Source organism: Cyanistes caeruleus, chromosome 10 (assembly GCF_971803275.1).
Source record: "Cyanistes caeruleus chromosome 10, bCyaCae1.hap1.1, whole genome shotgun sequence".
NCBI classification, from domain to species: Eukaryota; Metazoa; Chordata; class Aves; order Passeriformes; family Paridae; genus Cyanistes; species Cyanistes caeruleus.
In genome coordinates this window covers 23,151,958-23,178,550 of record NC_141710.1, presented here as the reverse complement: position 1 = coordinate 23,178,550, position 26,593 = coordinate 23,151,958, and the positions used below count along the sequence as shown (strand labels likewise).

The following is a 26,593-nucleotide window of genomic DNA, read 5'->3' as shown; positions in this document are numbered from 1 at the left end:
CTTCTTATCTTTGCGATGGCTGCTCTTAATGCCATGGGGAAGTTGTGTTTTATTTTGTTCCAAGAAGTAATTTGGGTCAGGAGCCATCCATGTGCTCAGATAAATCAAAATAATAACAGGATTTCTTATGATGTTGGTTTCTACAAGGGCAGGTTCATACCTTCTCCAATATTTCTACATTTTATGGAATGGTTTGGGTTGGAAGGGACCTTAAAGGCCATCCAGTCCCACCCCTGCTATGGGCAGGGACACCTTCCACGATCCCAACCTGGCCTGGGACACTTCTCACCCTTACAGGGAGGAATTCCTTCCCAAGATCCAGTTTAAACCTGGTTTTGAAAATCTCCCATTGGAAAGATTTCTCTTTCTTGAAGCTGCAATCATTTGCTTTGGCAGTGTAACAGTTGCAAAGAAGCAAACAAAAAAAGCAGCTTTTCAAATTCTCTGGTTAAGCTCATCACGCTTATCCCCCCTGCTTATTTAATCAATGATTTTTCTGAGATTGGTTTAAATTCATCATCAGAAATGAGAATATTTCCCTGAAACAGGAAAACAACTCAGATTTCTGACAAAGTTTGAGCCCCTTTAATTTGCTCTGTGTTTCCAGGCACAGAGGAAGCACCTGAGAGCTGGCACTTCACATCCCAGGAATAAGAGCAAGATTCCCAGACAAATCCAGGGAAATTGTGCTGCTCTCCTGCTGTCACCACCCTGTAAAAGGAAGCAGAATTTGCCCCCAGATTACCTGAAATTAATCTGGTGCTAATGTCCCTGGGCTGATTGAGCCAATGAATGCAACTCCTCAGTGATCACTCACCCTTAATGCAACAAAACTGGGATTTAATTCGAGGCAAGAAAGGCTCTGCATTTTCAGCCGCCTGCAATTGTGGCTTAATTAAATTTCCTTAATGCAGCCAGAAATTAAAGGGAAGCCTCATTAGTGGCTTTTGAGATGAGGTGGAGTTTGAGGTAAAGGCAGGGAGAGTTTTGTGCTTCCAGCCCCAACTCTCAGCTGGTGTTTTAGGGTTAAAAAGTGGCAGAGATGGGGAAAGTGAAGGGATTCTTTCTCTTTGAGAAATACCAGCTTTTGCCTGATCCAGGAGGGTAAGTTGTGATAATTTCCCTGCACTTTTGGAGTATTCCATGACAAACTTGTGTATGTTTTATTAGCACTTCTCAAAGTGGTGCTGTGGTGTTCCTGTAGCAGTTTGGTGTTTATTTGCATTTACATTTATTATTATTATTTGCAATCATTACAAATATTATTATTATTTACATTTCAGCTGCTATTTAAATGTGCCATTTCAAAGTGCTGTGATTCTACAGTCCAGCCTATCCCATGTGAAGCACAATGTTAATCCTTATATCCCAAATCTGGTGCTTTATTAGCACAGGGATAACGACCTTTGTGGTAAGGCCACAAAATTGGGGTTTTACTCTGGACCTTGCTTAAAAAGGAATCTGGAACCTTTCATGAAAACATACGAAGCTCATTGATTTTTCATGAGTGAGGATTTCCTTGGAAGCACAAACTGTGATTGACTACATTAAATGGTCTGTAAGGTGCTTTCCTTAATTAAAATACCATTGTAAACAGTTTTTGCATGTTAATTTTCAGTTTGGAGCTCAGTTATTGACCTGAAACAGAGTAACCAACGTGGGAAAGCAAGCAGGAAATGCCCCTTTGATTTCCTGGTTACTGGCAATTCTCTGCATAGGAAAATGAGGGGTTTTGTTATTTTTATCATAAAGAAAAATACCCAAAATTTAAATAATAATCACAAGGCTCAATCCAGCTAAAAACTGGGGATATTGCCCTCCCAGTACACAATTTAAGTTTATTCAGGGTTCTGACTCATCTCTGCTGCATCAGCTGCTCAATATTTTGGTTTTTCAAGTACAATTCTTCCATATTTCCTTCTCACATCTGACCTTTGACGTTTTTATGGTATTTTAATAACACCTGGAGTGTTGCAGTAGAAACTTTAATGAGAGGATGGTAGAAATTCTTATCCTCTCCTCTTTCTCATACTGTCTCATTTCCTTAATTCTGTAAGGGGAAAGAGTTAAAAATTAATTAATTATTGCCATAGTAATGAGCTGTTTGAGGGCTTGAGGAGATGGTGTGGTTGGGATGGACTCTGCAAGCTCTGAGATTCTTTTCCCAAAATAATTTTAAGGAGTTGTGTGTAATCTGGAGAGATTCATGGCAAATCCAAAATATCCCAAGTATTCAGTGATGTTTTTCCTTAGGGAGTTGTGGATCTTTAAAAGATTAATTAAAGAAAAATACAGTGGATATTTTCAGGGAAGCAGAAGAGTCTTCCTGGAAGCATTTGGAAAACTTTGGGTTACTCAGGGAGCTGATTTCCTGCTGGTTTTAGGTCTCAATTCTCAAATTTTGGTAAAAAGGATAAAAGGTGTGGCAATACTGGATTCTTTGCTGGGCAGAGAGAGCAGAACGACAGGAGAGCAGCCAAGTCTGTGCCTTGGAGAGGGTTAAAAGCTGTTGATCCCATTTTTTCTACTCATCCCAGCAAATCTTTGCTCAGGAACAAACTCAGTTACAAACAGTTAAGGCCAGAGTGGAGAATTGCCTGGCTAATCCTGATTAACATCTGAAATAAGCACTGTAGGATTTCACAGGCTACAAATACAAATATTCTCCTTATGCTTAAAGGAGAGTCCAGCTCTATGGAATATTCACTCCCAAGGCACCTCAGGCCAGGTAAATGATATTACTGTTAATCAGCATTATTTACAATTATTTACATTAAATCTGCTGCTTTCTGGGGGTAATTTTTGAGGGAGAAAAAAAGTCAAGTTGGAGACAATTGCAGCAAAACTGTGTCCCCAGCCAGCAAGAGGCTCTCCAGGTAAGGCATAATGAGATATCTGAATCTTTTGGAATTAATAAATGCTCCTGGAGCAGCTTTTCTGTAAGGACAGAGATGGCTCTCCAGATATCCAGGAGAGAAGATTGATGGGCTATGCAGATGCTTGTGCCATTAAAAAGACCTTCAGAAAGAAACAAGCAGGATTGCTCAAAGTGTTGTTTTAAATTAATGCCTGACTTTGAAAACAAATTGATGCCCCCCTGAGATAATTGGAAAAGTTAGAAAACAATCAGGGAAGAACAAATTGAGGCTTTGGGATGGACAAAAACCCCAGATAAAGGAAGTCTCTAAATTCTGCTTCCAGAGCATGAAAGACATTTTCCTATCTGAGGGTGGTTTTTTTTTTCTTTCTTTTCCATTTCCTTAATTTATCTTTTCTCCTTCAGAGGACAAGTCTTGCCTTTGGCATGGGTGGGACAGAAAGGAAGGCTCTGGATGAGGATTAAAGAGAGAGGGGGCCAGGACCTTTCCCAGGAACCCACTCCAGGAACTTTGTGTGTTATAAACACGCGGCAGTGAGGGAAGTTTGGAATGTTGTGGCTTAGGACAGGGGGGAATTGCTTCAAGTGTGACCAACTACAACATGGTTTCCATGAGAAAATGGAACTTTTTGGAGTTTTTCATGGAAATATTTGAAGAACGACTCCAGAGGAGGCACCAGGGTGATCAGAGGGATGGAGCAGCTCTGCTGGGAGGAAAGGCTGGAGAATTGGGATTGTCCAGCCTGGAGAGGAGAAGCTTTGGGGTGAGCTCAGTGTGGCCTGGAGGAGCTGCAGGAAAGATGGAGAGAGACTTTGGAGAAGGGATGGAGGGACAGGACACAGGGAACGGCTTCAAATGGACAGAGAGCAGGGTCAGATGGGATAGTGGGAAGGAATTGTTCCTGGGAGGGTGCGAAGGAACTGGGATGGAATTCCCAGAGGAGCTGTAGCTGCTCCTGGACCCTGGCAGTGCCCAAGGCCAGGCTGGACAGGGCTGGGAGCACCTGGGACAGTGGGAGGTGTCCCTGCCATGGCAGGGCTGGGATTGATGCCTTTTGGGGCTACCTAAAACAGAGGCCAGACAGAATTAAGGGAATAAAGAGTAGTTCTATTTATTATTATTTATATTTATTTCTGTTTATTATTATTTCTATTTATTATTTCTATTTATTGAGGGCCCTCCAGGCACATTTAGGGCAGGTGAAGCCCCCCAGGGGCTGCACCCAAAATGTCCCACGGCTCCCGGGTTTCACACTTTGACAAGTTTGGTCCATTTGCACATTGGGGTCAATCCTGCAATTCCAGCTGCAGCTGATGAAGGCATTTAGCCCAAGTTTGCTGCCCCAGCTCCCTTTTGTTGCCATTGCTGGGGCCTGGGGCACTGAGGTGTCCTTGATTGCCAGGCCTGGGGAGGAATTGTTGTGTCTGCCCAGAATGGGAAAGCAGCAGCTGACGCTGGGTGTGGAGTTTGGAGTTCTGGAAAGAACTGCAGGCTTACAAATGTATGGAAAAGAGAAAAATAAAATCCTAAGGCTTCAGGCTGGGTTGGCATTTAAGGTCCTTGCAACCCAAACCCTCCTGAGATCGTGGCTTTGGGATGTCAGGGCCCACATTCCAGCTGCTCCCAGCTCCTTCCCAACCTCCTGGCTGTCAGAGCCCCATTTTCCTTCAAACCAGGCCCAAATCTGATTCCTGTGGCACTGCCTGAACAGATAAACCAGCCCAAGCTACTCCTTCAATAATTAGGGGCCACTTATTGTGCACACTGTGGTCTCACGGCTCTTCTATCAGTATAAAACGTCAGCCTGATGGTTCTGTCTCTTCAGGTTTTATAATTAATGATTAATCACTGGTATTCTCCTGTTCATAAAGATGAATTTTCCCAGTTAACTATGGCATTATGGCAACTGAGAGTGCACTGGTGAGATAGACTCTTGTCTAATCTAATATCAAAATGATATGGGAAAAAACCCCAAACCCAGCCCTGCTCCACGGCCTTGTAATTTTGCAATATTTTGATAAATCTCTCTCTCTGTCACTGACAGCTGGGGTGTGATTAGCTCAATCCTGATATTTTTATGACAATAAAATTCCCATTTAATTTTTCTGTGTCAATACAAGCTCTCATCCCCACCAAAATTTGCTTCTGGGCAAATCCTTTCATGCAATAAATAAACTCAGGGGGTGAACTTGTGAGCTGTTTTATCATGACTGCCAATAATCGTTATGGAATCAAATATTTACGTGCCAGGGTGGCATTTAAATAAATGCAGCACTCCTAAAATGTCAATTTATTCCAGCAGGAAGGGAGAGATTAGAAACAATCCACAGGAATTGTGAATTCCTGTCACTTCTCAAATTCCCATTTTTGTCACTTTTGTGGGATGAAAAATTTGGGGCTCTGCAGGTGCCCCATCCTTTCCTGGCTCCACATTTAACATTTTCCAGGTTTTATTTCTTTACAAAAGGAGATGTTTGTCTCAGCTCAGGCTGTGATTTGAGAGCATCAGCACTTTCCTTAAAAGTCTGAGGGTTACCTGCGGCAGGGCCCGATGGAAAGGGAATATTTTCATTTATACCCTACAATAACAGCCAACTTCATTTCTTTACTCATTTAAAACCTCCAAAAAAGGAGGGGGCACACACTTTAACCTGGCCTTCAGCACTTAGAAAGGCCTGGTGTGGTTTTTATGGATTTACAATGGGAGAAAAATGATTTTCCAGGCTGAGAACACCCTTGGAAGGGGGAGCTGGGAGTGTGCTGGAGGCATTAAGGCAGCTTAAACTCGGGATGCTTCAGGTAATATCCTAAAAAACGTGTCAGGGGACTGCTAAAGAGATGTGCTGAGTAATCCCCACAAAAGCACCATGAACTACTTGTGTACTTATTTCTAAATGCATTTCTTGCCTCCACCCCACCCCCCTGGGGGAATAGTTTAATTTCCTATTTAATTCCAGCTGTTGCAAACGCCCGAAGGTTGTTCTAAATTATGGATAGGGCGAAAAGTTATGGTTTGTGTTCCTTGCTGGGATTGGGTTTCAGTGAATGAAAGGTGCTGGAAATTCACAGTTGAGTGGGGCAGGAGCTGGGGTTTGCCTGGCTCTGAGAGGTGGGGAAGGTTTTGTGTCTCACTGCAGAGTCATCTCCTTGTGGAACAGCTCCTGGGGAATTCCTGCTTATTTGGGAGGAATTCACCCAAAATCGGGGCTCAAAGTTCTACCTCTGGGCTTGTACAGGTGTTATTTCCAGGGGTTCTGTAGCCAGTACTAATATCAATGCTTATATTCTAATTATAGCCCCAAATTCTGAACCTCCAGTCTCAGAAAAACGATATATTGCATTATACACAATAATTCCGCTGTCTTTTGATGAATTTAGGGTCACTGTAATTTTTACGAGTTGGACTTTGTGTTAAGACATTGACACTGAAAATTTGTCTCCCTTCAAGGTTCTTTTTCCTTCTACAAACTTTTTTGCATATGATGTAAGGAGAATGAAATCAGGGTGGGTTTCTTGTGTGGGAATGAACACATGAACTAAAACCTGGATAAAAGAGCTCAGAATCCCAATGAAGCTGCTGGATGAGTACATATTTCAATTGCTTAAAAAGTTCTGGTTTCTGTTTTCCTGAAAAAAAATATAATTTTTTAACATCTTAAATGCAGTAGCAGAGAGTTTTCTTAGCTCTTTGAGAATGGAGCAGCCCAAAACTATTTTTTATTTTTTTCTTCTTACATTCCTCTGTTATGAAATGTTAGGATGAGCTCAGTGACAAAATAAGAGGAAACTGCTCTTGCAAAAAAAAAAAAAAAAATAGCTTGAAATATTTTCATCAGCCAGGAAGGCAAAATAAATGACAGCATCCTGATGCCTCCATTAGGCAAAAATCTGATTTTTGTCACTGCCAGCCCGGGTTTGTGACTCTCTTAAGCGCCTTGGTAAGTGAAGAATCTCTCTGGCATCAAGAAAAGCTTTTTTTCTCCACATTTTATTGTGGCAGCCTTGTGCTCCTGAGGGCTCCAGTGCAGCGGGAAATGGAGATGTTGTGAGGAAAAACTGGAGCAAAAATCCTCTGGAAACAGAAGTGGCTGCTGTGACACCACTTCTGAAGGCACGAGACAGCCACGAGCGTTTGTAAAGTTGAAAAAAAATCCATCTCTGGAAGGCAGGGGAAAGCTGGGAGCTCCAGCTTCTCTGGATAAATCCTTAATAGCACAAGATATGATCTTCCTTGGGCCTTGTCAGGGCTGGAAACAGCATTTCCTGACCCATGGCGTGCCCCAAAGTGACAATTTTATTGTGTGCTCTGGATTAATGAGCCCTCTCAGATCGTTTAAATAAACAGATGCTGTCTGCTAGCATGGCTAAGAGCATCTGGTAGTGGTAAATGATTTAAAAGCCGTCCTTCATGGAATAGTTCCTTGGAATGTGCTCGTGGGCTGGAAATATTCATGGCAGTAAGGACCAGCTCGAATGGAAGGGGAAAGAAAGGAAATATAATTGATGTTTAATGAGTTATTAATGGTTTTTAAACACCTAAACAAGATTGCTTGGCTTCTGTCAGTAGCTGGAGGCAGTTAAAGGAGCCAGGACTGGGGGTTTGGATTAATGCTGGGAGTTCCTGCCGTGGAGTGCTGGGAGCTGCTTCCAGGATCCCAGGGGATCCCAGGGCTGGGACTGGGGAGCAGAAACTCCTCCAGAAGTGTTTCATGGTGTGGTGTGTCCAGCAGTCTCAGGAATTACAGAATTGTGGGATTTCAGGTTGGAAAAGTCCTCTAGGACTGAATCCAACCACTAACCCAGCTCTGGCATCTTCACCACTAAATCCTGTCTCCGTGGCTTTTCCATCCCTCCAGGAATGGGGACTCCACCATTTCCAGCAGATTTTTCCCATATAATGCCACGACAACACAAAACTATTTCAGAGAAGCTCCTGCAGATGATCAATGTGTCTTCATTAAGGGAAAAGCAGTTTAGGCAGCTCCTGCACTTTGGGGATTGGCTTCCTAAAATAGAAATCCCACTTTTCCTGTTGTTGCTCCTTTGGCTAATTCCACAGCACTGGAAATTCCTCCCAGACCGACTAAACAGTCAGGAAAGTAACTTGGAGTTAATTAAACATCTCGATGATGTCCCACTCCCCCAGAATGTGCAGTAAAAGTGGCCCTGCAACGTTTGTTTCTGGAGGATGGAATGACTCTGATTTTTTAGATGCTTTGAAAAGCACCAGGTGACCGAGAGGGGCTGAGAGAGCGAATGAAACAGGACCATTTAGGGTGTGGGGGATGCTTAATGAAGTGAAATTTCCAGTTTACAGGAGGTGGTTCTTGCAGGCCCCATCAGCAGCAGGGCTGACTCAGAGCCTGAGTCACTGGGTGATGTTTGACCCGTCAAACCACGCAGTGGAACATCCAGGACTCAGTGTCCAGCAGATTATCCCAGCTCTCTTTGCCTCCTGGTCAAGCTGCCCTTAAATAGTTCATTTCTGCACTGACAGAGTGAGAACAATTTCCATAAAATCCAAATGGTTTGGATTGATAGAGACCTTTAAAACTCACCAAATTCCACCCCTTCCACTATCCCAGGTTTCTCCAACCTGGCCTTGGACACTTCCAGGGATCCAGAGGCAGCCCCAGATTCTCTGGGCAGCCTGTGCCTCACCTCCCTCACAGGGAAGAAATCCTTCCCAATATTTAATCTTAATCTCCTGCCAAAATGGTCGGTATTTAATTTTAATTTACTGGCAGGGATAGGCTTGTTATGTGGTGCTTGACCTGCTGACTGCAGGTTTTTATTATATTTATTATTATATTTATTCCTATATTATTTTTTCTTATATTTATTCAGCTGACACCTGTTTGCCTAATAATCAGTGTAAATCAAATTAATCAGACATAAAGAGGCCAGAGGCAGGGCGGGCTGTGGGAAGATTGGATGAACCACCCAAGTGTTGTCAGTGGCTCTGGACTCTGTTGAAGATGCTTGAACAAAACTCAGATTCCACAGGATTTTCCAGGATAAAAAAAGTGGTTTTCTTGAGTTTGGTGACTGCCATGAAGAACAGCCCCATCCCAATTTCCAGCCCCCACTCCCACCTCAGTAACCTGTGCAGGTTCAGGAGCTGGATTTGATAATCCATGTGGATCCCTTCAAATTCAGGATATCCTGTAATTCCAGGAGCCCTTTCTGAGCAGTTTTCTGGTTCATGCTGAACCCTCAGCACGTGCCAGAGCTGCAGATGAACCCAAATCCCTCGGGATTCAGCTCCCTGGGACCGACACCACCTCAGCACACAGGGATGCAGACGGCAGAGACACGATCTGCTTGTGGATTTATGGGTGGGAGCATCCCAGGATCACCCTCCCTGTGCCACTTCCCTGGATTTTGTCTCCAAGCTCTCCAGCCCGAGCTGCATCCTGCAGGGAGGGTTGACTTCAACATTTTATTGTTGTTGTAAATTTTAGCAGTGAAACGAGGAGTGAGTCAGCAGCTGCTGTTGGGGAGGGGAAAAAACCCTCTGAGAGAATTCCCTTTGAACACTGACTTGGATCATGATCTTTTAAAAGAATATTAGAATTAATCCTGGTCGCTTTTCCATATGGAATAAAGCCTAAAGCACGAGACAATTTTTGAGTTTTTTTTTTTTTTTGGCAAAACTCTTGATCTGATCTTGGGAATGTGTGGGAAGAGTGGATATTGTTCTGTTGGATGCAAATCCAGCTGATGGCACTGAGGAATTCTCCACTGATGAAAGCAGGCAGTGGATATATCCCAGGGAAAAAGGTCCTATAGCAGAATTTAGTGAGGGATGAGCTGTGAACACACCTCGGTGGGTGATTTTAGGCACTCCTGGATGCCTCAGGTGTTCCAGTGGGATGAATCCATGTGATTTGTCTGAAGGAATAATCTGGAATGTGGTGCAAACCTCCCTGACAAAATGACCTTCTGAGGTAAAATAATGCCATTGATTACCAGGGACGAGGGGAAAATTGATTTTTAAATATCTCTCATGTGACTTAGAGAGACTGGCATTGGCTAATTCATATTAAACATGAAAATGGGGAGGATAAATAGGAAACCTCTTTAGACCAATTACCCAGGTCCCATTTTCAGCCTGTTATAAATTCCAGACGACTCCTTGGGAAAAATACAGTTTATGGAACTGTAAGAGATGAGTAAGGCTGAATATAAAAACCCTTCCTGCACCTTTTCTGGCCTGGGAGGCTGAAGAAAATTCAGCTCATTCTGGGTGTATTTCCATTTAAAAAATAGATGTGCCCTGAGGAGAGGCTGACTGGATGTGTTGCTGTGGTTATCATGGAATGTGTCTGACAGAAATATTCCTGTATTTCTGCCTAATTGCTGGAGCTAACTTTTGATGGGAATCTGAGCTAAAGCTGCCATGGAATATCCATAGAAAATGTCTCAGAGGGTAAAAAACCTTAGCACAGCTCTTAGAAATTTGACTTTTTTTGGGTAGTTTGGCTTTTTGTTTTGTTTTTTTCCTGTGGGGAATCAACAATTCCTGAAGTTCTTTCATTTTTATAATTTGATTTTCAAAAATTGTGAAGGAATGGGGATGAAAGCCGTGCTCTATCCAGCTGTAATATCATTAAGGCTGCAAAATTCAACTCTTTTTGAAGCAAATTCTTAATGTTTTTGTACAGAGCAGGTTGGCTTTGAGCATGGCAACAACTTGATCCTCTCATCAGCAAAACCGTTGTCAAAACATTCACGGCAGGCAAATCTGGCACTGCTCATTTCCAGCCAGCCCTGAAAGGTCAAGGGCTGAACCACCAGCGAAAAGAAAAGAGATAAATAGCAAATATTTTGTGTGTATCTCTCACAGAGAGCGCGGCACGAGCTCGTGGTTGGATGAACGCGGATCTCTCGGAGCTCTGGTGTCAGATCAGGTTTGCCCATCAAATTTTGTTGTGTTACATCCCATGATGTGACATGACAGCCCCGCTCCACGTGTCACGGCATGGTGGCACTCCTGGAGTGCCTGAAAACGTTGTTTTTAGACAAAGTTTGGGAAACACCGCTCGGAGAGGGGCGGTGGGGGATGAGGGAGAAAGGAAACCCAAGAAATGTTGCTTGACTCAAGTTTTAACAGCAGGGTGAGGAGGTGAACTTTCAATTTTTTAATTGTTTCTATGGTTTAAATTGGGTTAGAACTTCCTAACTCAAGGCTTGAGATCTGTAAGGACAGAGACTGAGTTGAACACTGAAGGTGAGTGATGGAAGGAGATGAAGATCCCAAACTTTCCTTCCATTTGCCAGGGGTTGCTAAAATTCTTTGTAAATCTGGAGTATTTGTGGTGGGACTAAAGAATAGAAACTTTCAGAGCCTCAGCTTGAACTTTTTGGGGTTTTCATCCCTTTTTGCATCACTCAGAGCTTTCATTTCTGCTCTACTGAGCCTCCAATGCATCACTTGGACTCTAACGTTGAGGAAAAATTCCTGAACACTCCTGATCACGTACAATTACAATAAATACGTGGATGGAGCTGGAAGTTTGATTCTCTCTTTCTGTTTCTTTGGATTTTATAACTCATTAAACTCCAGCCCGACGTCCTTCACTTACATCAATTTTACTGCAATATTTACTGAGCTTGCCTTTATTGATTCCAGTGGAGTTCAACAGGCATAAAAAATGAAACTAAAAGGAGAATCAATTCCACATTAATTAGCCAGCATGCATGATTTTATGCTGCTTAATGACTCTTGTAATCATCTACAAATGTACCAGAGTGAGCAGCAGTCGGAGCCAGGCAGGGCTGGACAGGAACAAAACCCTCCAGCAGTGAATTCCCACAATTTGGACCCTTTAGAGAGTGCAGTCTTCTCCATAAAATCAGATTTAGATTAGAAATGGTGACAGGGAAGGAGCCATTAGAAACTAGATGAGCTCAGACTGTTTTTTTTTCTCCCCCCAGTAAAAAATCCTATGGAAAAACCTGTCCAGCCCCTTCCTGAGTTCCTCAGTTTGGGAAGGATTTGCAGGATAAAACTCTTGTGCCCTCACCTAAAGACCACTGAAGAAAGGGAAAGTTTATTTACAGCCTATTTTAGTGATTCCTTTGCTTGTTTATTTATTTCTATTTTACTTTTCAAACCAGTACAATGCTGTGGAAGGCTTTGCACTGCAGAAAGAGCCTCAGGGTTGCACTGAGATAGGGTTGAAAATATGGTGTCCAAAAAACTTTCCAAAAACCTTTTACACTAAAATTATGGTAGAGGGGAGGCTCCTGCCTTTATCTCTGGGATGGCATTTCCCCACCCTGCTTATTTGTGCTCTGCTGCTTATTTTATTTGAGCACTGGCCTTCGATATTTTCTTACTTTGTCACTCTAAAATTGCTCTTTATGTCAGTCACTCCTTATTCCCTTAGTGCTGTAGGACTGACTTAACCCTAAGCTTGGCTTCTGGCTTAATGTATGGATAAGGAAATGTCTTTGGAGCGTTTTCCATGCCCTTGAGTTCAGAACACACCTGGAATCCACAGCTGAGGGTGCTGTTTCACTCTGCTGGTCACACTCCTGTCTAAGGGTTCCTGCCCTGGGATCTTTTTGAGGGAAATTATCCAGGATTGTTGCCTGCAGGGGTGTTTAATTTCTGCCTGCAGAGTAGGTGGGGCTCAGTATTAAGCAGAATTTGCTTTTGTAATTCATTCCCATGTCTGTAGACTTAAACAGAAACATGGTGAGTGACTGGATTTTGTTCCAAAATGGACATTCCTGAATGCCTGTAAAGCCACAATCCTTTTTCTGCTTAATATTTACCTCTCCTCTTATCCCAGGAACACAATGGAAGTGATTGCTTGGATACAGATGACATTATGGTCTGTCTTTGCTGTACTTTTTTCTCCCTTTAACTGTGCATTTACACATGAATGGGCCATTGGTTCTAAATGGTAAGGAGATCACAGTGAATTATATTCACTTTAGTGATACAGTGTCAAATTCAATCTAGGAGAAAATTCCACATCCTTTCAAATGGAGGGAACCATTTTAATTTGGATCGTCAGCAGCTGAACTTTCCCTTTCAGATTTCCGCTGGTGGCACAAGTGGATGGGGCTGGGAGCTTCCGACACAAAAATCAGACTTCTCTGAAAGCCAGGGTTAGTCTGGGGACTTAAATAATAAAAAAGAATCTGCTTTTCATTATCAAAAATTAAATAGAAAGGCAACTGATGTGCTTGGTTGCAGGGAAAACTGAGAAAGTTGTTGCCCAGAGAATTTATCAGCAGGACAAATTAAGAAAATTGTTGCTGCAAGTATTTCTCTAGCAGCTCTGTACTGGTTAAAAGCAGTTGTCTCATCTCAACACTGCCCCAGCTCTGATTATTTATGTGTGACTGAGCATCTCCAAGCATCAGGTACAGAGAAATATCACGTTCATGCGGGTGTAGTGTTCCCTCAGAGCTCCTGTTTGTCCTGGAGGCTTTCACATCCCTTCTGCAAGGACTAAATATCTGATTATTCAACAGCTGGGTGGCCTCATGGAAAGGAATGGGCTCCTTTTTACTTAGGGGAAATTTATTTATGGACTTTCCTGGAACAGGGTTTTTAGCTGTGAGGCGGATCAGAAATAAATGTAGGCCCAATTGAAGTTTTTGCCATGGCAGAAGCAGCTGGATGATGCTATCAGGTGTGGCTTTTTCTGTGTCAGTCCTCATCACCCTCCCAGGCAGGAATTCCTTCCCAAAATACCCTCCCAGGCAGGAGTTCCTTCCCAAAATCCCATCTAACCCTGCCCTCTGGCAGTTTGAGGCAGTTCCCCTTGTCCTGTCACTCCAGACCCTTGAGGAGCGCAGCTGTGAGGGAGAAGGGATTTATTGGGAGACTCCAGGTGGAGAAAGTGGGAAAAGAGTTGGAGATGGGAGATCAGGAGAACCAGGAGAAGGAACCCTGTGGCAATCAGAGCTATAAAATAGGGAGATAAGTGATGGTTCTTCTGGAAGTTCAGTCAGGAAAAGGGATTTAACCCCACTGTACAGGCCTTTGCTGCTCTGTTCAGGTCCAGAGGTGAAATTTTAATTTTTAAATTCTTCCTATGATTTAAATTGGGTCAGAATTCCCACTACAGGACTCTGGTGCAAGTAATCTGAGCAGGTATTATCCATAGGGATGAGAATCAGGATAATGAGCCAGGTTGGAATAAAGATTTCTGTGCCCCCTGGAGCAGCAGTAAAGCAGAGAGGCTTTTACAAACCTGTCACAGGGGGATGAACCACCTTTAAAAACCTCTCAGAGGGGGATGAACCACCTTGGGTGGAGGGTAGGAACATCCCACACACCCCTCATCCCATGGGCAGTGGGCTGAATGCCCTTCCCTACAATCCTGGAAATAGAAATGGATCCCCACAGTTTGATGGGCTCATGTCCAGCTCTCCTCTCTGATTCCTCCTTGACTCCACAGTCCTGCCAAAAGCACGAGGAGAAGGAAACTCCTTAAGTTTAAGTCAGTGTGTGACCAATTCTGTCACTTTTATTCCCATTTTTCTCCAGTGGCTCCAGCGGTTTTGGGGATGTGCCACTCCAGTGGCTCCTCACAGAGGGGAACACAAACGTTTTCTGTGCCCATGGATTGTTTGGAAGTTGTTTGTAGTGTGGAGAGCTGGGCTGTGGCAAAGTTCCAAGCCTTCAACCCATTGATTTTGGCTGCTCTGCCTTGAAGCAGCTCCATGGAGGAGCTGGTTTCATTTTCATTCCCCTTTTTGGGAGCTGATTTAACATCAGACAGCAAAACCCCGACTTTATTTTATCTGGATTGCTGATACTCTAAGAAGTAACTCACTAAAAGTTATCCTAACCCCCAAATACTCACATCTTTAATGCCTTAATTCTGAAGTTTTTTCAAATTACCCCAATTCTGGATTTTCAGAGTAACCTGCAGCCCACTGGCTGTGGGGTGAAGGAAAAAAAAAAAATCACGTTTCCATTTCAATAGAATTATTGATCTTTGTGCTGTTGCTATAAATCCATTTATCTGCTGCAACAACATATTCATAAAGACTTCTTAATTTTAAGCCTCTTCTTTTTGCCTTCATTTAAATGTCAAGACCGAGTGATTTATCAGGGAGGAATTTTAGCAGCAAAATTAGACTGCGGTACCACCTCAAGAAACAATACATCAAAGACAACCAGCACACATTTTTTTTTTTTTTCCATCCCTGCAACTTCATTATCTGTCAAAATCCATTAGGAGTTTGTTTTCTCCTTATAGTTAAGCACTAACCAGTAAGGATTAGGAGATTTTTCTCTTTTCCACACTTGAGGATGTCTATTTATCATTATCTTCATATCATTCTGGACAAGATATCTAAAAACGTCTCCTAATATTTGTCTGAGTGCATTGTTGGGAGGCATTAAGGACATTTCACTAATAGGAAAAAAAAAAATCAGTAATTAACTGTGCTATTAGAAAACCACTACGTTTCCTATGCATGAAAAATTAAAAAAAAAGGAATAAAAGGTATTTTTGTGCTCAAAACTTCAGCAAAATAAACATCAGGTGAACTAAATAGACCAGAAATATTGACATTTCCCAACTCAATGAATGGAATGTGATGATACTCATGGATAACAGGAAAATAGGGAGGAAATTGGGCAAATAAGGGCATTTTGGGTACCTCTGAACATGGTGTTGATAAATACACACATTTCTGTGAGTCACCAAGTGATTTCTCCCCAGATTTGCCATTTTTCCGATGGTATTGTAAACTTTCAATCGACTCAGTGTTCTTTATAACCATAATTACCTGAATTTCTGCCTGAAATTTTAAATCCTCTCTATGAGGGGATAATTCTACAGCACAGCATTGAATGATCTTGGAAAATTCTGCTTTAGCCTCTGGCTGCTGTTTATTTTGTCCCTCGTTTTCCTTCATTGTGGCATCATCACTGTGGTGGTATCACTGTAATTTTAGGAAAGGCTTCTATTTCTGAACTTAGGGGGGAAAAAAAAGGAGGAAATAGATTTTTAAAATGGATTTTGAGGACCTGGGAGGCTCTAGTAGACAATTGTGAATTTAAGGGAAATACTGTTGTGTTGTGCATAGTTCAGCACTCTTAGGGGAGTCCTAATTTACCAGAATATTTAAGGATGATTTAAGACTGCAGGAATCCTAAATGGTGATGGATTTGGGTGTCATGGAATTTTCTACCAGGATTGGTCTGTAACTCTGAAGGCATCACAGGAAAAGGGATGATTTAGGGACAGAACTGTTGGATTGGGCCTTTTCCAGCCCAACAGACTCCTTTCCATGCTTTATCCCAGAAAATGAAGCAAACATTTCTGCCTCTCATTTATTCACAGCAGGAGATTTGACCAGCTTTGTATTATTCAGTGAATCTTGATTTAGGCTTCTTTGGAAGCCTAGACAGGAGTTTTTGTGGACTTTAGGACAGCACAGGCAGAGATTGAGATATCCTGTGATGGAAAACTCAGTTTAAGAAACATTTGATCAAGGATAAAAGGAATGGCCCCTAAGGAGAACACTTTGGTATTGTTGATTATTTGTGTTCCTGAAGGGCAGCAGGGAGAGAGAAGCTTAATAGAAATGTTTTATTGTTTAAATAATATTTTATTATTTAAATTCTGATCCATGGTCTGGATGTGGCGTTTTTCAGCAGGTTGGTTAAGAATGAACATAATTCATGGGAAGTGAATCTCTTCTGCTGAATGTGGCTTTTCTGGCAGTCAATTCCGTGTCTGCGTGGTCGTGACTTTTCCTGCCTAAATTCCCACACCGTTCCCAACTGATGAACTAAAAACCATTAAACTCATAAAAAAAAGGCACAATTATGCAAGATATCTCAATCAATTATGCATGAGGATAAATATATTAAATGAGAGTGCTTTGGATGAGCTGTGAGCCAGTTAAGGATGTGTTTGGTGCCAGTGCTGGAGATCCACATCCATGACAAACAATGCAATCTGCTACATTGGGAATGGATGGATTTGCATTCCATTGTCACTTTCTGTTGAAGAGTCAATCTCATTTTCTGCTGTTTGAGGAACTCTGGGGTGTGATGTGTAAATATGGTGAAATTTAATCAGATGGCATTAGGTTTGTAGGAGTAAACAAAGCTTGGAAATAATCATGAGACATTGAGGATTTCTGATTATTCCCATCATTTAAATTTAGTCCAATGCTATGGAGCTCATTGCTGAAGAGAAATGAGTGATTTATTCCATGGGAGGTTATCCAAGCTTGGATAAATCCCTGGTCCATTTTAGAGAGGATCTGGTGAGGAAATCAGGACAAACTGGACGTGTTTGTGATAGGGACAAAGGGCAGGACTCAAGTACACCTGGAATTCGTGACAACTTCCAAAGAACATTGTGGATTGATTTGATCTGACACTCACACACCTTGCACTGTTCCTCTCCAAAGGCTGGCAGGAAATGGAGCTGGGAGAGAGTTTTTCTCCTGCCCAGATTTATAACTGAGATGTAATAACTCTCTTCCACTATTAGAGGAATTTTCCCAACCCTGTCCAGTGTTTGTTCCTGAGGTAAAGGTAGGTGGCCACTGAAGCTGAGGAAGAGTGATAAAAAAATGGATACAAACAGATGATTTTTTAATTTTACTGTTTAATTCCATATTCAGGCACAATATTAAGAATTTTGAGGTACCTGCAAGGGAATTTAAAGTTTATCCCAAGTGCGGCGAAGGAAGGGGAGAGAGAGCTGGAGAGGGACTGGGGACAAGGGATGGAGTGATAGGACACAGGGAATGGCTCCCACTGCCAGAGGGCAGGGATGGATGGGATATTGGGGAAGAATTCTTCCTTGTGCAGGCTGGGCTGGAATTCCCAGAGAAGCTGGGGCTGCCCCTGGATCCCTGGAAGTGCCCAAGGCCAGGCTGGATGGGCTTGGAGCAGCCTGGAGTAGTGGAAGGTGTCATTGCCATAGCAGGGGTGGGGCTGCATGAGTTTTAAAGTCCCTCCCAACCCAAACAATTCTGTGAGTCCAAGAAGGGAGAAAAGTCCCTCAGTAGCTCAATTCCATATTCTGAAGTGTTTTTATTGTGACATTCCATGAGATGCTTCCAAAGGAATGTTTCAGTTTGTCTGCAATGAAGAATGGGGGAATGAGGATAAAATAAACAGCACTAGAACAGAAATGCACAGATTGATTTTCATCATGGCACAGAAAAACCCAAATTCTGAGTTACTGCAAAAAAACTTTGCAGCTTAAGGCACTGCAAGGGAACTGTTCTTGCTCCAGTTTCACTGGTTTGTGTGTTTTAGCTGAAGTTGTGTGTGGTACTTTGGAGAAAGGTGCAGAGCTTCTGTAATGCAAAAGAGAAATAGGCTGTTCATAATTATCCTCAGAAAAAGTTTATTTTAATGCTAGGTTGATTTTTCTGCATGTTGTATAAAGTCCCTTTGTTTTATTATTTTCAAGAATTACCAGTGTGAAAGTAGTCCATGAAGTGAGAGACTGAAATAAACCATTTTTAGAGAACAAAGTAAAATTTGAAGAAAATCCATTAACTATTGGAAGAAAGCTTATTCATGCCTCTGATTCAAAGCTGTAATTTTAATGTAACCTTTGATTTTTGGAAATTGAAGCACGGAGGAGTTTTGAATGATAAAATATTTGCTATTAAACACAATAGGATGGTGTTTAACTGCTGACTACTGATGGAGGTACTACAGTAGGCACAGGGTTATTTTCTGAAGTTTGGAGCAGAAATTTGAACAGGAATTTAAATAATTTATCCAGATGATCCCAGGAGGCTGCTGGGAGCCAAAGGAGCCAGGTTTCCCATGGGATCATTCCAGGGCACAGGGAATGTGGTGCTGCCCAGTAGCTGCATTTCTCCCCATGTGGTGTCTTTTCATCAGAAGATGGCAGCAAAATCTTATTAACTGCAGCTCTTGTCTCTCCTCACACATTTCCATCTCCAGGGACTGTGGGATGCTAGGAAGGGTCTGCTGGAGCCAGCTTTGACCCCATTTCCTCCTCCAGCCCTCCCAGACAGAGCCTGATGAGGTAGATCAGATGTGCTGGGCTGGATCCTCTCCCTTCCTTCATTTCACAGGGCAGCTGCTATGAAGGTGCTTCCACAGCCACTCTCTTTGTGCTGAGTGGGAAAAACAGATCCCAAAAATGTCCTCAGCCTGGAGACAGGCTCTGCTCCGTGGGGCCCAGCAACAGGAGGAGGGGAAATGGGCGGAAATGGACGCTCTTTGGGAATTACACCAGAACATGAGGAAAACCATCTGCACTGTGGGGCACAGATTGTCCGGGTGAACATCCCTCAGTGGGGATATCCCAGATCCCTCTGGACACAGACCTGTGCCACCTGCTCTGGGATGGCCCTGCTGCAGCGGGAGGTGGCACCAGTGACACACTGTGAGGCCTTCCCACCTGGCCCACCCTGTGATTCTGGGGCCATGTGGAAGCTCATCCCACTCAACTGGGGGCTCTGGCAGGAGGGTCCCAGCCTGGAGACCCCAGCCACGGCCAAACACCTCTGGGACATCCTGAGGGTGATGTTCTTGGCCAAGGGGTGAAGGCCCAGCTCTGGTTTCTGTCACTTGGCTGCACCAGCCGTGCTTTGGGTGGCCTCTCTTTGTCAGGATCCCTCAGGATTGACTTTCCTCGGCTCACCCATCCCAGCCCTGTGGCTGTGGGGTGACCACCTGTGGGCTGTGGATGGTCCCCTGTCCCTGCCATTGGCACAACGAGCCCAGCTGAGCTCGAGGCTCCCTGAGGGGGCTCTGGAGCCAAACCTCAGGTCTTCACCTCCTCATTACCTCTCTTTCCCCGCCACCAAGCTTTGCCCTGCTCAAGCAGTGCTGTATTTTGCATTTTGGTGCCTGTCCCCTCCGTTTTTGGGCCTGCTGTGGAGCTGAGCTTCAGCTGGAGCCAGCACCAAGCATTTGCTGGTTGCTTTAATCTCTTTAATCTTCCCTTGGCTCCCAGCTGCCTTTTGGGAGCTGAGTGCTCCTGTTGGAGCTCAGGCTTTCCTGGAGGGCTTTGGCTGCACGCTGCTGTCTGTCTTTCTATAGAAAGAACATATCCAGAGGCACCTTTCCTTTCTCTTCCCACAGAAAATGCCGACTGCACGGCTCTTCTGGCTGCTGCTGCCACACAGAAGTGACATATGTTTTTAGATATTTTAATAGGAAGTAATATTTGTGTACAATAATGCCTAGCAGCATCTGAAATATATGTAATTCATACAGGAGGCATGATTTGAGCCCGAAATATCTTCTTTATTTTTTTTTTTATTTTTTTTTAAACCAAAATGGTCTTAGTTTAACTTCAAAATAAGCATTGAATTTCTCTGTGGCATTCTGGGTATTTTCTCGCTAAAGAAATGTCTGTAATTTCTGATCTGTAATTAGAACCCCATTTAATAATTGCATGTCCTGCAAGGAAATGTTTCTTGAGTGGGGCTTTGTTCTTATGCAGCTGCTGGAAGCACAAAGATGAGGACTGTAAGAAATAGTTCAGATGAAAATGAATTTGTGAGGGCAAAGTACCTTCAGAAGTGATCAGAGCTGCTGGAGGATAAGTGGAGTTGATCAAATTCATTTTTTTATCATATATAGTGTGGAGATGTGCATCTCATAAGCATGCATGGCATAAATCACTCTGGATGCAGAAAGATTAATTTTGGTGAGTGCTAATGACAAATTTTTATATAAAATTCAGCAGATCAAAGGCACTGTTTGAATGGCTTCTTTCCTCTAGGAAATTCCATCACAGAGAAAGCTAAACTAAAAATTCCACAAGAGTTTTCCTAGGGTTTCCTTCCACAAAAACCTTTATCAAGCATATTATTAACTTAAGGCTAATTCAGAATCTTTTTAGCCTTAAACATGAATAATTTCAGACCGACCTGATGACAGGTTCAAATTCTTTCCTAAACTATGAAGCTTAGCTAAAGGATCATATGTTCATTTCATTAACTTCTTCTTCCAGGCAATATTGTACCTTGGAAATGACTTAATTAGTTGAAACTCATGGCAAAGGTATTTTGGATAGCTGCCTGGACCAGGAGATGTGTGTAATACAGATCTGTATTTCTAGTTTGCGCTGGATGAATTGATCATATAAAAAGGTTTATTTCTTCAGGGAATGCTGAGAAGTTTAGAATCTATGGAAATGACCAATTTCCATAATTGTGGGAGACAATTGCAGAGCTGATTCTGGGTCTCCCTACGAGCTTTGCTCCCCTGCTGTGCTGTGGTGTAGATAAAGGGGGATAGCCTTGGGCTCAGGTGACTGGGAAAGGGCAAATAATTTCCATTAAGAAATTCAGCTGGTTTAATTTTTTGGCTTCATTATAGAGTCATTAAAGTTGGAAAAGCTTTCCAAGACCATCAAGTCCAAGCTGTGCCAGATCCTCTCATTGTCCCCAGCCCAGAGCACTGAGTGCCATGTCCAGGCCTGCCTTGGACACCTCCAGGGATGGGCACTCCAAACCTCCCTGGGCAGCCCCTGCCAAGGCCTGAGCTCCCTTTCCATGGAGAAATTCCTGCTGATCTCCATCCTGAACCACCTCTGGCACAGCTGGAGGCTCTGTCCCCTTGTGCTGTCAGATGGTCACTGATTTCCTCCACAAAACATTCCTCAGTGTCATTCCTCATGGCACTGGTGGCAGAATGTGTGGTCACAGCTGGCCCAGGCAGGTGGCAGAGCTGCAGGCAGATGTTTGCAGCTGTAGAGCACAGCTGGACGCAGCCCCACATGTGCCTGGGTAAGGAAACAGCTTCACAGAGGATTTACAGGTACGCAGAGAAGCGTGCTGGAAGCTCTCTTGAAGGACTGGTGCTTAAATGTGGTCTGAAATATTAATGTGACCTCCTTTTCAGGCCAGGGGACTTTCTCTAGCACATCCATATGTCGGGGTCCCTGGGGACACAGGGAGGCTCAGGCTGGGTTGGGGTGAACATGACAACATTGAGATGTTTGACCTCCAGTGCTGAGATGAGTCCAGGCTCTGGCAGTTTCCTCCTTTGTCATTTCTTCCTCAGCTTTTCCAGAAGGAGATGTGAACAAGGGCAGCCAGGTTTGGTATTTTTACCTCCTATCACGGGCTGAGGAGTCAAACTCCACTGATTTATTTTTTTTTTTTTTAGGCTGCTGCTGTACCTGCTCCTACTCTTCAAAAATTAAACTGAGCTCGCTTGAAATGAAAAGCAACAGCCCAAGCTGATAAATCCAAGAGGATGTTCCCATGTCCTCATCATTAAAGACGGATGTGCTCAGTCTGTATCTCCCTGGAGTGGAAATGTGTTGTTGGGCCCCTGCTTGGACTTCCAGGGATTGTGGGTTCATGGCATGCTGCCAACCCAGCTCTTCCTGCAGAGATTCCTTCAATTTCAGAGGCAAACCCACCACCTCCAGCCCTTTTAGGGCTTTTGCTGGTGTTTTCCATGGCCAAGGGCTGAGTGAACCTGCTGTTCTGTCAGCAGTGTAGGGGATCACCTGCACAACATGGGCTTCTGGCAAAAAGGGGTGGCTGGTGTGACTTTATTGGGGTGTCTGTGGTGTCTTCTGCATGCCTGGCCTTGGAGAACCCACTGTGACACTTGGCATTGCTCTTGGTATGGATGAAACCCCACCCAACCCTTCCTTGTCCAAATAAATTGAGTCTGAAGGGCTGTAGATGTAGTTAGTCACCTCCAGTGTGGTTTTTTGAAGCAGATTTGGTTTAGCTGGAGCTGCCCTGTGAAAATTCCAGCCTTTTCCCAACCCCAAAACACAGTTGCAGGTGGGTTGTGAGGACAAGGATTTGTCACATCAAGCACCTGCAACACCAGCACGCGGCAACATTTTCATGGCACTGCAGGAAAATCCCAAGGGATTTGGAGGAGGAATCTCCTCCTCCCTGCTGGCAGCCAAATTGCAGAGTGCTGTGGCTAATTGCACACTCCAAGTGTCTCCAACATTGCAAATCCATGGAAAAAATTGCCATCCTTGCCCTGGGAACATCACAAAGCCCTGCTCAGCAGTCAAGGTGTTTTATACCTCTCACTGAACAAAAAGAGTTGCTTTTTGTCCCCAAAAAGATGATGAGTACAGAGGGCTACAACAGAGCGTTTTGGTCCTGTGGGAAGATTGATGATGGATTTGGGCAATGCTATTTGTTTTTTTTCTCCCCCTACAACCAAGTTCTATTCAAAACCCTCCCATTCAGCACCTCCTGAAAATTAATTGAGCTGCTTTCTGTGCCTTGGACTTACTTGCATATTTTAGCCTCCCCTTTCTAAAACCACTTCAAACCTCAGTCACTCTGGGAATCGCAACATCCAAAGGCTGGGAAACCACCAGGTAAATACTCCGGTGTTATTTCCATGGAAATATTTCATTTTATTGTAATTGAGCAAGAATTAAGATAATTTTTAATAGTGACATAAGGCAATTACTACTGAAAACGTTTCTGAGAGACTTCTGAGTTGTTTATACCATTGCTGGAAGTGTTGTAAAAACAATGTGAAATTCCTTGGGAATTGGACTATTTGTTTCTGTCCAGGGGATAATTTCCTGCAGCAGAAATGAACTATTAAATTAATCACGCCATATTTAAAGGGCAGCATTTGCATTGGTCTGACCAATGAATCATAACCAACAATTTCCTTTTTATAGCTGAAAGGGGAGGAGAACACACAAAATATTAGGAAATGATCCATGAACAGCTCTCTCCTACAAATGACAGCTGTACATTGGAAATTTTCATTTAGGAGAACAAAAAACAAATCCCAGCTTGGTGAAGGCCCCTGGAAAAGTCCTGACCCTTGTTCCCTTTTGTGAGTAATTGCAGCTTTTTAGGGGTGGAAAGTGGCTGGTGAGGTGTCCCAGACTGTGGCTTGGGTCTTAGTGGGTTTTTTGTGGCATTTGGGTTGTTTTTAATGAATTCAGTGCTGGTGTCCTTTAGGGAAAATCTGGTTATTTTAGCATTAAAAAGAATTAACTTGTGGAATTCTGTCCCAAGTAATCATGTGAGAATGGCTATGAACAATAGCCACATCAATTACAGCTAAAGGATTCTTAGTCCAATGGGCTCAGGCCACGAACTCCTTAAATTCTGCCATAAATTCCGAGGTTTCTGTGAATTATTGCCGTTATTTTCATGAGCTGCTGTTGGCAGCAGCATGAGAGGTGTTCTGGTTCTCCCAGTGACTCACTCCTGGCCTCAAGCAAAGCACTTAAAGTGTCTGTGGCTCACCTGCAAAAGGGACAGCAGCGCTTTTCTCCGAGGTGGAACTGGTGCCAGCCCTCCTGAATTAATGTCTGAGAGGTGCCTGAAGTTCCCAAAATAAAAGATACCTTCAGCAATTCAGCATTGCCAGGGAAAATCATAATTCCTTGTGGTTGATGCGAAAGGAGTTTGAGGTACTGCAGTCACCTTCTGTTAAATGCAGAGAATTCCCAGGTTTCCTCAAAAATTGAAGGGGTAATTGATGATAATTTTTTTTTTTTTGAGTTAATGCTGGAATCAAAGGAAGCTGACAGCCTGAATTTGTTATATTAGAGACAGATTGCAGCTCTGAAGTCTCTCAGTGTCACCTTTGGGAGGTTGGGAGAAATGATGGCTCTTAGTGACAAATCTTTGCATGTTCCTGGTCACGGAAATGCTGCTTTTGGTGAGCACAGCTGCCCAAACTTTCTCTCCAAAGCCCCTGAGACTTGCTTGTCCCCTCTGAAGGTGACAGTGGCTCTGGTGAAGATCTCTGAGTGTTTCAAGGGAGTTTGGATGCAGCAGGAGGCAGGGAATTCCCTCTGGGATGGAAGGAATGGTGCAGGGATGGTGCCTGGAGGAGTTTTGCTGCACAGAGCCATCAATCCTCCTGCTTGATTCCTTTGGTAGAAAATAGGACTGTTTGGGGTTCAGATAAATCAGATCTTGGCTGTCACCTGGCTGGCTGCTTCCATAGGGATGTGGCTTTGGAGAAGCTTTTCCCTACACTGTCTCTGAAGGTGTCCAAGCCTTTTGTGGCTTCTCAAATCAGTGCTGTGCTGTTTGCTACCGGTTCCTAAAAAACATTCAGGATCCAGATTTCAATATTCTGCTTTTTGATAGTTTCTGGTTTATTTTGGGGGCTTTTCTGTGTGTTTTTTTGTTCCATGCACCTCCTGGGGAAGGTGAAGTGTAGTTATGGCACAACCAGCCCGACACTGATGGCACCAAAAAGCAGCTCAGCTCTCAACCTTACTGCTTAAAAAAAATCTAAAAAATCAGACTAAGATTTTCTGTGGACAATCTCTATCAGTTAAAGAACTGAGTTCTTAAAAGCAGAATACAGGGAGAATAATAAAATCCTCTTTTTGTTAAGTGAGTGGGATATATGGAATTATAGAGTGGTTTGGGTTGGGAGAGACCTTCAAGACCACCTCATTCTAAACCCCTGGACACCTCCCACTGTCCCAGGCTGCTCCAAGCCCTGTCCAGCCTGGCCTTGGGCACTTCCAGGGATCCAGGAGCAGCCCCAGCTTCTCTGGGCACCCTGTGCCAGGCACTGCCCACCCTCCCAGCCAGGAATTCCTGCCCAATCCCATCCATCCCTGCCCTGTGGCACTGGGAGCCATTCCCTGTGTCCTCCCCCGTCCCTCTCCAGCTCTCCTGGAGCCCCTTTAGGCCCTGGAAGGGGCTCTGAGCTCTCCCTGGAGCCTTTTCTCCTCCAGGCTGATGAATCCCAGCTCTCCATAGGTGGGGTGCTGTCAATCATCATCACACATCAGTAAAATTTTATTTAAAAAAGCCTTATAAAATCAAACCTTACTCTTCTAGCTAAACTAGCTCATTAAGTTCCCCTAAAACAAATTGAAAAAATGAGAAACAATTGGCATAATAATCTATTTTTATAAAAACACAATTCACACCTATAAAACAAGTCTATCCCATGAGAATCCATAAAAAATATAAAAACTGTCTAAAAAAATTAATAAACAAATACACCAGCCCTTTACTAGGCAATGAACTAAACTTCAGTAAACTTCAGTAAACTCCAGTAAATCAGGTACAAACACAACACCTTCTAATACCATATAAAAATAGGCTGCATACAACAAAAATCAACTCTTTTACATAAAGAAACAAAAGTTTGTGTCATGTAATTTCTATCTATAATTAAAGCTGCAACAACAAATCATTGCTCAATCCCAACCCAGCACCAAAGTCTGTTCCCACCATGGGCACTATCAGATTTTCATCCCAATATTCTTATCCAGCTGTAGGATTTTTTTTATAATCCTTTGAAAAGGCACAGGAATATTGCACTTCTCCACAGAAAAGCCGGAAAAGACCAAGAGATTGAGGCCTAAAATGCACTGAGCAGCATTTCCAGAAGTGCTGCTTTCCGCTCCAGTTTAGCTGAGAGAGCTTTTCCCACATCCAGGGCAGAGCAGAGATGCTCTCCCAGACTCTTCATTGGAAATTCCTGCGTGGTGTTAACCCAGAAAGTAAACTCTCCTTGTCTCTTCCAATAAAACATAAAAACCACCCCAGACAGTGTTAAATCCCTGCCTTGAGATAAGGGCAACCACCTGACTCCAATAAAAATAAAATTAAAATAATAAAATTTAAAAAAAATCCTTGTTCAGGATCATCAATGCCCATAGAGCTTCTGAGGAGGAAAATTGTATTATTGGTAAAAATAGAATGAAAAAAATTAGGGTAGAGAGCACTGCATTTCCCCCCCACACCCCCCATATTTATGTTTTTGAATTGTTTTTATT

At 43.3% G+C, this 26,593-nt stretch overlaps 1 long non-coding RNA gene across 1 annotated transcript; it reads left to right on the top strand.

Annotated features, from left to right (window-relative positions):
• Positions 1-821: 821 nt before the first annotated feature.
• Positions 822-25,784, top strand: LOC111933301 (uncharacterized). The gene is made up of 2 exons (XR_002866623.2): positions 822-1,104; positions 21,994-25,784. It is a non-coding gene; the product is annotated as an uncharacterized LOC111933301 (long non-coding RNA).
• Positions 25,785-26,593: the final 809 nt, after the last annotated feature.